Consider the following 15,671-nt stretch of genomic DNA (forward strand, 5'->3'; position numbering starts at 1 on the left):
CTTATTTTTAGCAAAGCCATCGAACAACTCGCACGGCCGCTAGGCAGTATGGTCTGGAAGATAGCAAATAATGTCCCTCGGTTCTTGGGCCACTAATAAATTGTCTAGTGCACATTTTCTTCGGATTGCTTATGCGACGCAGCCAAGCCATCTACTCGGCCCAAATCTATGCTTACAATAAAGCACACATAGAGCAAGGGTAGTCTTGTGATTTAATGAGGATATTGAGCGCGATTAAGTGTTATTCAGTGATGAAATGTACGGTAATTGGAGAAGTGTGATGACTGATAATGCGTAGCTGAGCAATCAATGTGGTATTGAGCGTTTGTGATTGAATGCAAAAGTTTATGCTCATCCATTATACGTTTTCAAGGCGTGAAAAAAACGCTTGCAGGAATAGCAGCAGTAGATATTTCACTTACAGCTCAAGGTATAACTTCCTCGAGTGTATATCCTCCAGTGCTCAGTCATGGTCGGCTTGCCTTCGTATGACAAATTAGCGTGCACCATTTCTACATTCCTGGAAAGGCGTAATTAGCGTATATATTTAACCGCTGTACTGTAAGAAAATCAACAAAGAGCATTTTGAAAAGTTTGTAAGAGAGCCTTTCCGGATATCATACAGTTGCGGAGATAAGCGTTTGAATGGAAGCACGGAAATGGACACATACGTGTACCCACACTCACATTAACTCGCGAAAACAGCACGAAATGCCTTGCAACATTTCCAAGCCTCTCCCGCTTACCAACGGTGAAAGCGTAGTGCGTAAGTTGCGAATAGCAGCAAAGAGGTTTCAATTTATACGCCGAAGTGGTATCGACGATCCTCCTTCAATGAAATAAAAAGCGGAAGGCATCGAGAACCCTATCTTGTTGTTGTAGAAGCGTTTGCTATTATCTCCAGGAAAGAATACAATGAATACATTAGTTGGCAATGTGTGGTTCGCGGCTCCAGCAGCTGTAGATATTTCACTTACGTTGCAGTCGAAGATGTGCTGCACTGGTTCCCTCGCCTCGACATAATTTTATGGTCTACGAACTTATAGGTATTTAAATTTTTGTTAGCGCATCGCGAGTTGTGATGAAATATTCTGTAGCCCTTGCCCTTCGGGAAAAGGGAGAACCGGAGCTTCGCGAGTGCGTGATGAATGCACTACTTTCCTTTCTTTCTTTCGTTCCTTTATTCTTTCTTTTTTTATTTTTATTGCATTGCGCAGTGCTTCCTCCTGTTTCCGTCCTCCATGCCGGGAGTTAGACTGTCATCCGCGTGCTCAGCAGCGTAACACTTCACTTTCTGGAGGCAATAACGCGGTCACGCATTCATACCCAAGCAACAATGAATTGTGGCAACTTGAAATAACAAGGCATCTCTATAACCTCCGTAAAAGCCCAATTTTTCGTATCGGGAAAAGCTGATTGCCGACAAGTCCACAATTGAGAGAGGGTGAATTCTTCGAAAACGGCGCAAACAAAATACGCATGTGAGAGGCGCACCTTCGAGGGCATAGGCGCACGGAGGATTTCCTCTTAGGTGGGGGAGGCAATGTTTTCCCCCTTCCCTCCCCCTTCCCTTCCCATTTGGTCGAGACTGAAAGCAAACAAGTTTCGCAACGACTGCAAACATGAAAATGGCTGGCCTGCCGTTTGTCCCCGAACGAAAAGATACAGGACACGCGACGTCGAGCGCCTATTGCGGTCGACGTTGTGTGCCGTCTATTTTTTTTAGTTCTGGGCTGTGTCCGTGTGAGTTCACTTAGCGCACGTTTGAAGATAAATGAACAACAAATAGCCCACCCTATAGATCTGCTCAAAGTTCTCTTAATGTAACATCAGGTGTCCTCGGTCGCCATTATTGGAGTTTTTTTTTCTAATAGAGCCAAATCCAATTTAAATGAAACTGAGAAAAACTCAGTTTTTCGCTGCTGACAGTATGGTTTTGCCTGCTCCAACAATATGTTGTCATTGTCCTCATGTCACTAAAATACCTCAAATCTAAATTTCGGCAAAGATATACGTAGCCCACAATCCTCAGTGTTCAAGAGTAAAATTTGATTTGGCTCTTCCAGATTGGAACATTTTATTTCGGTTTATATTAGCTCGTAAAAGCAGTCAAAATCACAACGAATGAACGATATAGCAATATTTCGCGACAAAATTAACACCATCCCTCTGCTTTCGGCGGTGCCGTCCTTTGTTGCAATAGTGTAATGGCGATGACTAGACTTGTAGAGCGAGTGTTGCTTCCAGGCCAAATGCGCACCATTATGGGCTGTCGGAAGTGTTTTATCGTTCTAGGCATCCACTGGAGGCCTTCGAAGAAGGAACACGGATGCACATGACAGGCGCTGTCCTGGCGTGTCCTGTGTCCTGCACAGGACAGGCGCCTTTCCTACATATCTGTGTTCCTTCTGTGTCTTGTTTGATTTCGTGCTATTAAGCATTGAAGATTATGAAGGAAATAGCCCAGCAAGGAGCTTTGTTTATCAACATCATGCCGGCGCGCTCGCTCCGACCTCTTCATTTTCATATTCGCTCCCCGAGCGCCTGCACCAGACGCGCGCTCTCCCGCTGCGCCGACTTGTCTGGTGTGGGATGCAATAGCTCGAATGGGGGAGAGAACGAGCATAAAGGAGGTCAAGGAGAGCGAGAGAGAAACAAAAAGATAGAAAGAAAAAGAACGGCATGAAGAGTAACAAAGGGAAGAAAGAGAAAAAAAGAGAGAAATACAGAGAAAGAACTAAATAGAGAGAAAGAGAAAGAAAGATACATAAAATCATAGAAAAAATAGAGATAAAGACAAAAGCAGAAAGAAGTAGAGGAAAACAAACAATTAAAGTATGAAAGAAATAGAGAGAGAAAAAAAGGTATAAAGAGGAAGCGAGAAATAATGGGAGAGAGAGAAAGAAGAAACAAGAAAGAGGAGCGGAACGTGACGTACTATCACGTACCACTAGTCACGTGACATGCTCCCGCCAAATTAACGTAACACTAGCCACGTGAGATCTCTGCGCAAAAATCAGGTAACGCTAGTCACGTGACACCTTCACGCCACAATACGCAACACTAGTCACATGACGTGTTCCCGCCAAAAAATCGCCCATCACAAGTCACTGAAATGTTTCCGCCAAATACATGTCGTTTAAGCGGGGCAGGGACACGGGATTGGGATGGCAGCTTCAAATCGGGATTCCGAAAAATAGCTCTGGCATTGGTTTAAGCCTTCCACAAGTTGTGCAAGCTGTGCGAATTTTTTTTAGCATGTAGGACGAATATCTAAGAGTAAGGTACCACCATCATTGAAGCAATAGCATGGACTCCAAGGAACTAGCACGAGCCCGGCTGGTCACGGTGGATTAGGATGTAGCACGGCAAAAGAGAAGACAACTGACGCAGTGGTAAATGCCGAACATGGCGGAGGCAATAGCTGGGCGCCCTTTCCGCGTTTGCCACCTGAAGCTTGTTCGTTGCCCATGAGACGAAGGCTGGCCTGGGTTGGACGTCCTTGCGACACTTCGCCAAAGCCGGACAAAAAGAAGAAGCTTCACGGGGTTTTTCTTCCCAAAAAACCAGATGTGATAAAGGGAAAGGATCATGTACATATTATACACCGGAAATATTATATTGAAATATAAATGTTTGCAGGAACTTGTGTAATTGTATGGTGCTTCTCGAGATGTGATGATTTTTTCGCAATATTCTGCAGAGTGATATTTATTGACTATATCATGTTAGAACCCTATTTACATTGTATGACAAATGCAGCAACGTTTCTTATGTTGATTGCTAGAATGGTTACTTGCTAAGCTTCGTTTTATTTTTTCTTTGTTATCCAACGTTCTCGTTCATACAGTTTTACTATTCCCATGCTCAAGTGTACATATTCTAACCACTTCCTGTATGGGCCTGTACAAATGCCTACAGTATTGTTAAATAAATAAATAAATTACTTACGCTGAATCGTAGCTGTACATATCGTAGTATAAGATGACGCTAGTGTTAGTTAAGTTGAACGGTTGGTAGCTCAGGCATTTCCATCTTGCGTCATAACTGATCGCTTCCTGGGATGCCCTATGTATCCATATCCAATCAGTCGTGTTCAGCAGCTGAAAAAATGTTACTTTTTTGAATATTCGGCCACAATTGCAAACATTAATTGAACAAACCACCTAAGCGTTTTACGATATAGAGCACTACACTCCGTTTAAGAGAACCTGCAGTCAAAGCTGTGTTAAAGTTCGGAAAAGTGCAGAATGACAGTTGTGCGATAAACTTGATGACTCTTTTGTAAAGCGCGGCATTTCTTTTGTGCGAACATTGTCGTTAACGTGTAAACACTGCTGACGAGCGAACGTGGTCTATAACGCGTGAACATTGCTGTTGTGAATCGAACAAGATAATTTTTATTATTTATTTCATTTGCATCTTTCACGATTTTTCGCTCACGCACAAGATGATTTACCGAATGCTGTCAACCCTCCATGAGGCTATTACATGAGGGGCAAAAATACAAACACAATACAAAGAAGGTCAACCAATGCTCATGCAAAGAAGAGTACACAAGAATAACAAAGCACACGAGAGCATCGTCACGCGCAAGTGTCAGGAACATGGGGATCAATAATGCATGCAATATACAAGGATGATACTACCTTTACATAACCAATAAAGAGAATGAAGAAAAAACGCTTGAGAATTTAATTGCTTTCACCCTTACGCAAGTAGTTTGCACTACGAACTTGTGAGTACCGACATGCCATTTTCGATACTTTTAATAACATTTCTAGTGTTGGCTGTTCAACAGTAGTTCGATCAAGCGCATTCTATTCTCTTATTATCTGAGGAAAATATGAAGAACGGAGAATGTTGGTATTACACAAGTGTTGTTTCAACATTAGGTCGTGTTTTGGGCGCGCTTTCCATTTTTCTTTAAAAGCAGCGAAGGCTGAGGCATTAGTTTTAAAGTGGCAATACAACAACCTGTGAAAAAAAACTTCAACAGATGCATTTTTTCTGTGTCACGGAGTGTGAATAGCTCTGCTTCGTGCTAAAGCTCGGTAGAAGAATCGGTTCGGTTGAAGCAGCTAAAATTAATTTTACCGCCCTGCGCTGTACATTCTGGAGCATAGATATGTTGCTATTTGTTGAAGAAAACCACACTATGTTTGCATATTCCATCACCGCTTTTATAGAGGTAATATAAGACAAGCCCTTCTTTTCTGTGGTAGCGTAACGTAGCGCCCATTTTGGGAAAAACAACGTGTTAATTGCCTTTTTCATCACCGGATACACATGTGCAGTTCACTCGAGATCAAGGGATATCAAAACCGTAAATATTTGTAGTGAGTCACTGTGTGAAGGGTTACACCATAAAAGGAGTATGTAAAGAGGTTTGCTTTTCTTTCTGCTTATTGTCATATCGACTGTTTTTTTCAGAATTACCTACCATCTGCCAGGCTCTGAACCACCCGGTAAAATTGTGTAGAAAATTGTTAAGGGCGACTTGATTTAATTTCGCGATAAATCACGCAGTCGTCTGCACATAATCTAATTTTGACGTTTACTTTTTCAACTATGTCATCTATGAATAATCGAAACAAGAGCGGAGCTAGAACACTGAGTGCGATTCTCCTTGCATCGGTGGAGGCTGACAAACAAGCTGAGTGAGACTGATTGTAAACAAGAAATCGATTACTATAGTGTTCGATGGAGAATCTCGACTCAGTGAAGACCTAAATTACACCAGGTAGTTTTAAGTCTCCCGCCGTGATAATCTTGCCAACAGACGTGTACGAGTTCATGCAATCCAGGAGAGGACTAGCTACGTTACATCGACATTCGGAGGCCCGTTTACGACGCCAACGTAGACGGAACCGTCGTTTAGGTGAAGCTTACACTAGATTCCTTCGACATTATTCACCCCGGCATAACCGTGTAAGCGATTCCCTGCCGCAAAGCAATCGCTACTCCTCCGCCTCTAGTGTCCAAATTTTTGGGGACAATTGTGTAATTCGGTGGCAGAATTTCATGGCCGTATATGATTGAATCTAACCACGTTTCACTCACAGTGACAACATCAGATTTTAAAGCCAATAAAACAGCTTCAAAGTGCTCTTCTTTATGAACAAGACTTCGCGCGTTAGCATTTACAAGAGTTGTGGGTGCCGTCGTCGAGAACACTGCGCTGATTATTGTTGTTAGTTTTTTTAGCTCTTCGGTATTTTGAGGACTATCATCCTAAGCCAAGGACCATTTATTTGTACTTTGTTATAGATAAGCCTTACCTTTCCCGTCTATGACGTTTTTGTTCGTGATCTTAATCAGTTTGCAATACTGTATAACGTTATAGTGGGAAAGCGCCTAATTTTATCTTGCATATCATTGCGGCCCGCAACGAGTGTGCATGAGCGTGTAGCCTTTGGTAATGTATAGCGCTACGAACTACCGTATAGTAGATCAGTAAGTCTGATACAAAGCACTTGGTGCTCAAAGGAAAGAGTTTTGGCACATCGGAGATCGCAGGACAATGACAAAATAACGACAAATAGCGTGCTGGAGAATGCATATACATTGTTCCGGACGCTTTCAGTGAGAAGAAAATCAGATATGGACGTCCTAATCCAAACTACAGATGTGTACTATGTAACGGCGGAAGGTTCACAGTTGTATGGAGCACCATAAAAAAAAGCAGAAGTCAAAATCCTAAACGTGTAAATGCAAATGATACATTGTTTCGCATCGAAGAACGCAATAACTTCTCTCATTTATTGAACCCAGGGCAATGCATTGCTATGCGGAGTGCTTCTGAAAAATTTCATGGCAGCTTGTTTTATACTGCCATGAGAATCAGATCACTTTGTGTTACGCGGTATCATTGCTGGTCGGCTTGCATATGCCGATATTGAAGAGACATGAGCACATGGAAGTAAAGGACGCGATGAAGCAACAGCAACGTTTGCTTAGCCGTGTGGGAATGGCTTAGGGACACAAGATGAATTGGTTGTTAATTATTCCCAAACAAAATTTGGTACATCGAACTTCCTCGCGCGAATTCATTTTATTCTATATTGTTGGCCTATTCCAGATTTTTTTATGCATAAACTAATAATTCTTCAGTTTTTATACAGACCACAGACAGCCGATTAGTTCCTTTTCCTGCGCCTAAATTCTAAATTTTCCCACTTACATTAACCGCCAGTTTCAGGGCCAATCTCCCGTAGTGGGTAAGAGCCGAGAATTAGGGGTCAAGCAAGCAAGCAAGCCATGCTGTCGGAGGAAGTATCAACCTAACGTTCTGATGTGCCGCAAGATAACGATTTCTGTGCAGTGCTATCACTCTCTAACGTTATATTTTGGATGGAGGTGTGGGCTTGGGCTATATGCATGTAATTTGACCAGCAGAAATGATCCCCACATCAATAGTGATGTCTCGAAAAATTCAGCTGACTTTTGCTTAGCCGGCTGCAATTAGGCCTACCTTGTGAATTTGGAACTCTTCCAGAACGCTCCGGAAATATGGTAAGGAGGACAATGGCAGCAAGCGCTGCGCGCCCCTCGACTTCATCTGCTTCGTTGATATTAAACGCCTTGTGAAGCTCAAATATATTTGATGGCGATGATTTCAAAGAAGTTGAAGACTGGCTGGGAAATTACAAACAAGTTGCGACTATCAAGGAATTGCCGACCCTCAGGGAATTCATGGTGCTCGTGCTCAGTATTGGGCTTGAAACGTTGTTAAAATGTATGACAGTGCCTTCTCAACTCCATGTAACTGCTGTAACCGATGTCGACCACGAGGAGCTCCTAGAGCCGGTACAGTTTAGCGTGATATTAAGGTTATCGCGCGAGTATCCACCAAGAAATACAGCAGCTCCATGGCCGATAATCCTCTTTCGAGGAGCGAAAGGCATGAGTCAAGCTTCCCTCACTCTTTCTGTTGTCCCTTAAGCTGAGCTCACTCGCCTCATAGTAACACGATTTATTTTTTTGCTTCAGGCAAAATGTGGTGATGGTATTACGCACACCGTATTTTTCTGTATTACCATGAATTGGTCTTTCAGAAGTTTCAACTTTGTTATCACGCGTGAAGTTAAGAGCCAAGCCCGTCGACGCTTGATCACGATAAATATAAAGCCTAATACAGAGAGAAAGGGTGGCTAGGTCGCCGAGCGTGTCCCTGTTGTAGCATGATGCAGCCAAAGAGGGGAAAAAGAATTCAAACTCTCGATTTTCACTGTTTTGAAACGGGAAGATAGGATTCTTGGCCGCTGAGCTGGTGGACGCTTGCGCGATGACTTTCAAATCGCGCTATTCTGTAGAACCGTTGTCGGCGTCCCCGGCTGAGGCGTCTCTTCTAACGTAAGCGAAAGCATTAAGCATTGCTTCGCCGCTTGCCTGCTGTTTTTTACGCTCATGCGTACAGCCGACGACCCAGTAAATATCGTAGTCACCGGGTTACGGTGTGTCGCATTCTTTCGGCCACTGACCATTTTGCTGCCGTTGTGGTGAGTCAGTTGACCTACACAGCGAGTATGCCGATCGACATGTAGGCCTGCCTAGCTTGTGTCGAAATTCTCATAGACCATGTCATGGTGAGTGATAGGCGAGTTGATAGACCGAGTACTTGGCAAGCCACCAGTCCTAAGCCGTCCACCTGCATCAATCATGCTGCGACATCCTCCACGTTCTGGGTCATTTTGCAGCGCTCGACCTATACTGATGTCGTGGCGGGACAACAGGCTACGTTGCCAAGCCCGCGCGGGGGAAACCAGGTACAGCGACCTCCGGGGTTCGGTGCACTGTTGATCAATGGTTAGCACCTCCTCCTCCGACCAGCCTGCCATGCCACCACGGTGGTCTCGACTGTTAACCCGAAGGTCACGCGATTGAATTCCGGCCGCGGCGGCCATATTTAGATGGATGTGACCGAGGTTTGCCCGATTTAGTGCGAGCTGTGCTAAATATTTTTCTTGACCAGAATAGTTTCATCCTCCTCATGCAGCTCTCACCAGACTGCGATAATACGCCTGATTATCTCTATGCACTGTAGTGCAAGCTTTGCGCCTAACAAGTAACTTATTATCGTTTTAACAAAAAAACACCTTGGGGCTTGACTGCTAGCTCCGCAGGTAGCGGGATCGAATCGCGGCCGTTGTGGCTGCATGTCGATGGAAGGCGAATGCTTGAGCCCCTTTGTGTTTACATTTAAGAATACTTTAAAGAACCGCGGCTGATTGAAATTTCCGAAGGCCAGCTCTACGATATCTGTTACAATTATATCATGGTTTTCGTATGTTTTTTCTCCTCTTGCGAGCACAGTAAATTATTAACTGTTCAAATCTTGTTAATTCTAAGGTTTTTCTAACTATGATGTTTTACGCGGGTTTGGATGCAATATATTGATATGCATTTTTTTAAATGAATATAACCAGTGCTTACGTCATAAAGATCGGTCATGTTAGCTTTGCATTTGAACTGCCGTCTTGGTATCTGTAAGTAGAAAAAAAGAAAAGGAGAATTAAAACTCGCTGCCTGGTTCAGGACCGGGCTGGAGTATCTGCAAAATAACGAAAGCTTATTCACATTGCTGTATCTATTAAACACATACAAAAATCTAGCGTCGTTTGAGACCCGGGTTTTACGAATATGTTTTTATGAGTCTGCCAATAACCCAGGAGTGTTTACAGCGCGTAATCTGTGCCCAAGAAGTGTCGCCTACAGGTCAGCGATCGGAGAATTCATAATGTCTGATCCAAATGGGCCTATAACGATGCACCTTAAAAAGGGCCGCTTTGAACCGCGCTCCCGGTTCAACCAATCGCTGCTTTGAATTGATAATGCTTTTCCGGCGAAGCGGTCAAAGGGAAAAAAATCCTGGGCAATCCTGGGAAAAAAAGCACTGGGCAATTCGCTGCCTTTTCGCACTTCCTGGCCTTGATCCAAGTCTTACGACGTGGATAGACGCCCTTGTGAAAATTCAGTAGTTCTGGCATATCGTAGACTTGCCAGTCACCTCGACTACACCGGCATGTAGGGACTAACTTATGATCCGACATAACGTCGCCATTGATGTTACAGCACTGACGTCACTTTTCTTGAGTGCAGCATTCCGTGGTTTATTCCTGGGGTGTCATGCGACGCTAGGCTATATGTTACTAGTTTATAGGAACACATATGCGAAGTTTACTACACAGTGATATCAAGCGGATAGATAACACTACAACCGCAACATTCGTTAGACGTGCACTATCCACCACAACAGATGTTAGGCAAATGTTGATATAATGCATTTGTTTGCAATCAGTCCCACATGGTTGCTTCAAGGGGCCGCTGCAGATCGTTTGTCAGCGTTTTGCCGTGACGTTAAAATCGCAGTCTGTAAAATGCCGTTTCTTTAGCTTGTCTAACGCAGCCAAAATTTCTTATAATATTTATAATGTGACAAAAGTGTCTTATAATATTTATAATGTTAGAACGCAATCAACAGCGAAGAGTAAGAACGTGGATTTTGAAAGAAGATGGGCTTCGTATTTGAGTCGTTCTAGGCAAAAGCATAAGAGCACCCGTGTGACTTTTTTTCTTTTCATGAGCCGTCAATCATGTTGGTCATACACGCATGTTCCCCTATGCCAAATTTGTTTTATACCAATTTAAGGAGGCGACCACGAGTGCTTCCTGACGTAAGCGGCTAGATATTGCCACGCGTAATAACCCATAGTACAGGGGCAGTGTCACTGCGAAGATAAACAACGCGAAAAAAATTACACCATCTCCCGCTAAAGGGGATCATGAGGCGGTGCGAAGCTAGAACACTTGCACGATCGCGTTCCGTTGGCGTTCTTTGGGCATGTTACCAACCTCTGGAATGCTACCGACCTCGGATCGTTATTAACGGTGTCATTAACGTTGTATTAACGGTGTTATTAACGTTGTAGACGAATGTGAAACGGTTAACGAAGGTCTTTATTGAGCAGCGTGTAGTACTTGAGGTGTGCATTTGCTTTGATGAGGATAGCTTTGTGGTCGCTGAAGTGAACCGTGAGGTTCACTTCAGCGGTGCAGGGGATGTATCTTGAAATTCGCGCTGCGTTCTACCCGCTAGGAGGAGGAGAGTAGCGCTTGCGCCGCGAGAGCAGAAGCGAGAAGGCAGGGGAAGCGCAAGCAGGGGCTGGTAGAGAAGTGGGGAGAGTAAGGCGCAGCTGTTGGAGAGAGGGAAGGAGGATAGTTGCGCACGCGTACCGCACATGCACCCGAAAGGCCGCTAGGGCTCTGACCACCCCGAAGAACGCACCACAGCCAGGCAAAGCCAGGAAGGGTCGGGCGAGCGCCATGACAGCACTCCCCACTACCCCTCCTTCATTCCTGTCAGGAAAGTCGGGCCGCCAGACAACCGCGGCCATCTCGCCGCCAGCCTCGGTGCAAAGGCACCCAGAGAGCCAGAAACCCTCTCCTCAAAACCCGCTTCTGGAGCCGGCAAGCAGCAGCCACCGGGAGGAATGCTGTACACAGCAGGACAGAAAATTGGCCGCGTATCTGCGTGCTTCGCTGCAAATGTCGCCGAAAGACGATAAATTAGCCCTGCGTGAGATATGCGCGCCATCTGATATATGGGCCTCCGAGATAGCGGGCGCGCGGCGGTTGCGCACCCGCCATAACGGAGGCCATGTTGTGCAGAGTGCACGGAGGAGGTTCTTTCCTTTCTCCGAGGCAGAGGGCTTTCGTCGGCGTGCATAGCGTGGCATTTTCAGCGCAGCCGCATTTTCAGCGCAGCTTAAGAAACTAGGGTCTTTAGAATTACATATCTATGTATTTTATATGAAAGGAACACGCCACCTAGTGACGTTGCGCCTCAGATATGCGCAATGTTTGCTTTTTGATCGACAGTGTACACAAGTATGAACCTAGCCACCAGTTCAAGATGGCTGGGCGTTCGGAAAGTGGTTCAACTCTGGCCGGGTGGCTGAATCGCGTGACAGACCAAAATTTCTGCGTTTAGGTTCCCCAAGAAAGACTATCGTCTTTAAAACCCGTTCGCACCCCCACAGCAGGAGAGTGAGACAAGCAGCCGCGAGTCACCCCCGCTTCAGACGTCCCCGCCCCCTGGAAGCACACCGCGCCGCCCTCCTGCTCCCCCGCCGACTCTCCAGCGGACGGCAGCACAGAGGGAACCCGCTTGGCCGGTTCGCCTGACTGCGGACTAGCCCACCGCGGGACATATCCCCGAGCAAGAGATGCTTCACATCTAAAATATGGCCAACGAAAAGCAAACACCATGCCCTGTGTTTGCTTTGGTGCTGTCCCACTACTGTGGCACTTCCCCTGAATGTTCCCTGTGTGGCGAACCTCACGCCACCCTTTCCCATATTCTTTTCGGCTGCCCTGCTGATCCTCCCCCGCAGGAAAAGCCTGCCATCTCCAGCTGGGAGGACTGGGAGGTCCTGCTCTCGTCTGGGGACCCGGCGTTGCAGCTTGCTGCGGTGACTCGGGCTACCGATGTCATCGTAGTGAGAGGCATGACCGTGTAGACGAGGCGTAGGACCGCGCAGTGGTCCAGGGACCCGGGGGGTCCAAACACACTTGCTAATAAAGTTTTTTTCTCTCTCTCTTGGTCATATTTTTTCGTGTTGTTTATCTTCAGCTTGAATAATCAACTAGCCTAATCAGCTACTTTCTTAGGTAGTGCAACGGTACCTGGATTTCGGATAAGTGAAGCCGAAGGTGCGGTATGACCGAAATATAGATACCTTCAGGGTGCAGCCCATGGAAACAATGTCAAGAAACTTGAGTACAAGAGGAACCGCCTTTCACCAATTCGGCTTGAAGAGAACTTCAAATGAAACTGCTACCCTCCATACCCCCCCCCCCCCCCCCCCCCATGAGGTCTGCCAGAAGTTTTCCTATAGGGGTCATGAACCAACCATCCCGTTTGTCGTGAAAAACACCTTGGAAGGAGTCGGACGGCTCCCAGTAATAAATAGTCGAAAAAATGTTTAGAAAAGCTAAAGTAGGACCGGGGATATAGCGATTGCTATATATTCCATAGCAATCCCTCTCAACTGGCTTTATTCCGAGAGAGAGGGCACCGCCGTTCGAGATCTCCCGCCCTGTGCAGTGCGTAAGCTCGCTTCAATATTGTGTGGTTTTCTTTCCGCTTAGCTTGGCGCTGCTGACGGCTGCTGCAGATGAAGCATAGTTCCGGTCGGTTGCTTCTCGCTGCGCTGTAGCTGTGCAGTCAGGCGCGGAGTATTCACTGATCTCCACTAGGGGGAGCTGGATGGCCCTTCGAGCGCGCGCGGATGAAGCGACCGTTAGCTACCGTTTTCGTCATGAAAGCAGGGTTGGGCAGATATACTCGGAAAAGTATGCCGGAATACAGATATCGAAATACATGGACCGGAAGCCTAAAATACAGATACTGAGATACATTTGCCTTTAGCGTAACGGAATATTTCGGAGATACTTTTATAATAAGGCGAAAAAAGTATTCCCGAATACAGCTACAGCGATACAGATACTGGAATACTTCTTTTTATTTCAAAGATGCCCTTCCTCCGCAAAGACATTTATAAGTGCAGCATAATGGTGTAAAGTTGCAGTGCATTGAAACTTTTAGTTTATTTGTTTATTACAGCACCCTCAGCGCCATTAAGACATCACAGGGGGGGGGGGGGAGCGGCTTATATAGTACATATTTAGTAATAATGGTATAATTACAAATATCAATCGCAATAACAAAGTGCAATATTTCACAGCAACAGTAACAAGCATTGGGCACCGAAATCGACATGCTTGGTGACAACTAAATGAGCTATGCTAGAAATAGCATAGTTTAAGGAAATCAGTCGAATTACTTATGAACACCAGTGAATTGAGAAAAAGTAAAAATTTACTTTGCACATATGATCGGCTTTGCTGTGTAGGTTGCTGTGTGAGCTTCTGAAGCAGGCTGTCTTCTATACAGCGTCGATTCGGCCTCAGCACGAGACTCGCGAAAGAAAAAAAAGTCTATCTAGCGCTGCAGACGGGCTCAAATTCGTGTTATAGTGAATAAATACCGCCTTCATAGCCGGATAGCCCTTGAGCGCAGCGACATCTCTTCTCGGGCCATCTAGATACCGAAACACTTCCTACCTCACGTGGGTTGTTCTGACCGCTCAGAAGCACGAGTCGGTCGCCATCTTCGGGATCCCGCGCCGTCTGGCCCGGTCGGCGCCGGGTCAGACGGCTGAAGATTCCGCTGCCCATATAGGCTGGTCATAATTACATACGTGCGATACAGCCCAATATGTCGAAACTGCACAATCCAAAAATTGGCTTCCTAAAATCACGTTCTTTGGGGGTGAGAGTGTGTATAGCCCTCCGAAGTCGCTCCTGCAAGCTCTCTAAACAGGCGTGGAATCAGGGACAGCTGCTCAGAGCGCCCCGTAAGAAACTACAGCAAGCAATCGTCACCTAGGCCGAAAGGGTCACTCTTCAATAAAGGTGTCACCACCACGCTACCAGCACCCATTTCAGCAAGCCGCAACAGGCGACGTCGCCTCCGGCGGTGGGGAAGCCTGGTACCACAAAAGACCGTTTCACGCTTGTGATCAATCAGGAACGCACCCTGACACGCTGGAGAGGTGGCGGAAAGCGCGACAAAGATAGCCAACCTCTAGTCACTTCCGCCGCGACTACGCGAACTGCTTTTAGTACTGCCGCCGCTTTGAGAACTGAACGCACGCGAAGCATCGCAAAACCTCTGTTCCAAGGCGGTAACCGCGCGGAGGGTCACGAAGTAATGGTTTGCCACCCGAAAAAGACTAGGCGAGCTGCACTGGCCTTGAGAGACATCGACTTTCGTCGGCAGAGGCCGACAACACTGCCTCCGCGATTCTGCCATCTGCGGCGTCGCCAGCTTTTACACATGGGCCATTCTGTGCTTGAGGGGAAACCATCGCCGCCCTTTTTGTCGGCGACCAGCGGCGCGCCTTTGCTTGTCTTGGCACAAAAACAAATGAAAAGAAAAAAACCGCCGTACCCCCTTGGAGACGCGCGTCAACTCATTTCCGACAAAAAGAACCGCTGCGCGCCGGAACTTTATTCGGACAAGTGTAAATTTTGCAATAATAGGGCGGACTTGAGCCACATGCTCTGGGCGTGCCCGGAGGCTCCCATGAGGGCCGAATTCCCAGACGGGCGTGGGTGGAAGGCCGCGCTCCTCAGCTCCGACTCACAATTACAAGCATGCTTAGTGCGGCAGGCCGAAGACGCTGCCAAGGCCCACGGGATCATGGCCGACGTCTAGGTTGGGTCTCCCCTTCTGAAAGGGGGAGGGGGATCTTTCTGCTAATTAAATAAAGTTCGTTCATCATCATCCACATACCCGTGTCCTGCATTGTATCGCGATACAAGCGACACATCGTAAAAGTATTTCACTACTGAGATACAAATACGCTTTTCAAATCTATATCGATACAGAAATACAGATACTCAAACGTATTTCTAAAATACTCTCGCAATACTCTTGTATCGAGATACTGCCCAGCTTTCCACTCGTTTTCTGTTGGCGGGCCAGCGTTTATTTTCTTTATTTTGAAACAATGCCTGCTTGTAGCGCTGTAAACTGCTCAAGCTGACTAGGAAGGTCTTCAAGGAAGGCGTTTCCACAGAAAGTACCCCGAAATCGTATAGGG

The 15,671-nt window shown here is 46.1% G+C and overlaps 1 long non-coding RNA gene across 1 annotated transcript; it reads right to left on the minus strand.

Moving 5' to 3' along the window:
• Positions 1-435: 435 nt before the first annotated feature.
• On the minus strand, positions 436-9,486 carry LOC119400875 (uncharacterized). The gene is made up of 3 exons (XR_007416745.1): positions 9,436-9,486; positions 3,952-4,103; positions 436-520 (listed from the first exon to the last, which is right to left on the minus strand). It is a non-coding gene; the product is annotated as an uncharacterized LOC119400875 (long non-coding RNA).
• Between the last annotated feature and the right edge of the window lie 6,185 nt (positions 9,487-15,671).

The sequence above is a fragment of the Rhipicephalus sanguineus genome, chromosome 7 (genome assembly GCF_013339695.2).
Source record: "Rhipicephalus sanguineus isolate Rsan-2018 chromosome 7, BIME_Rsan_1.4, whole genome shotgun sequence".
Classification (NCBI taxonomy): domain Eukaryota; kingdom Metazoa; phylum Arthropoda; class Arachnida; order Ixodida; family Ixodidae; genus Rhipicephalus; species Rhipicephalus sanguineus.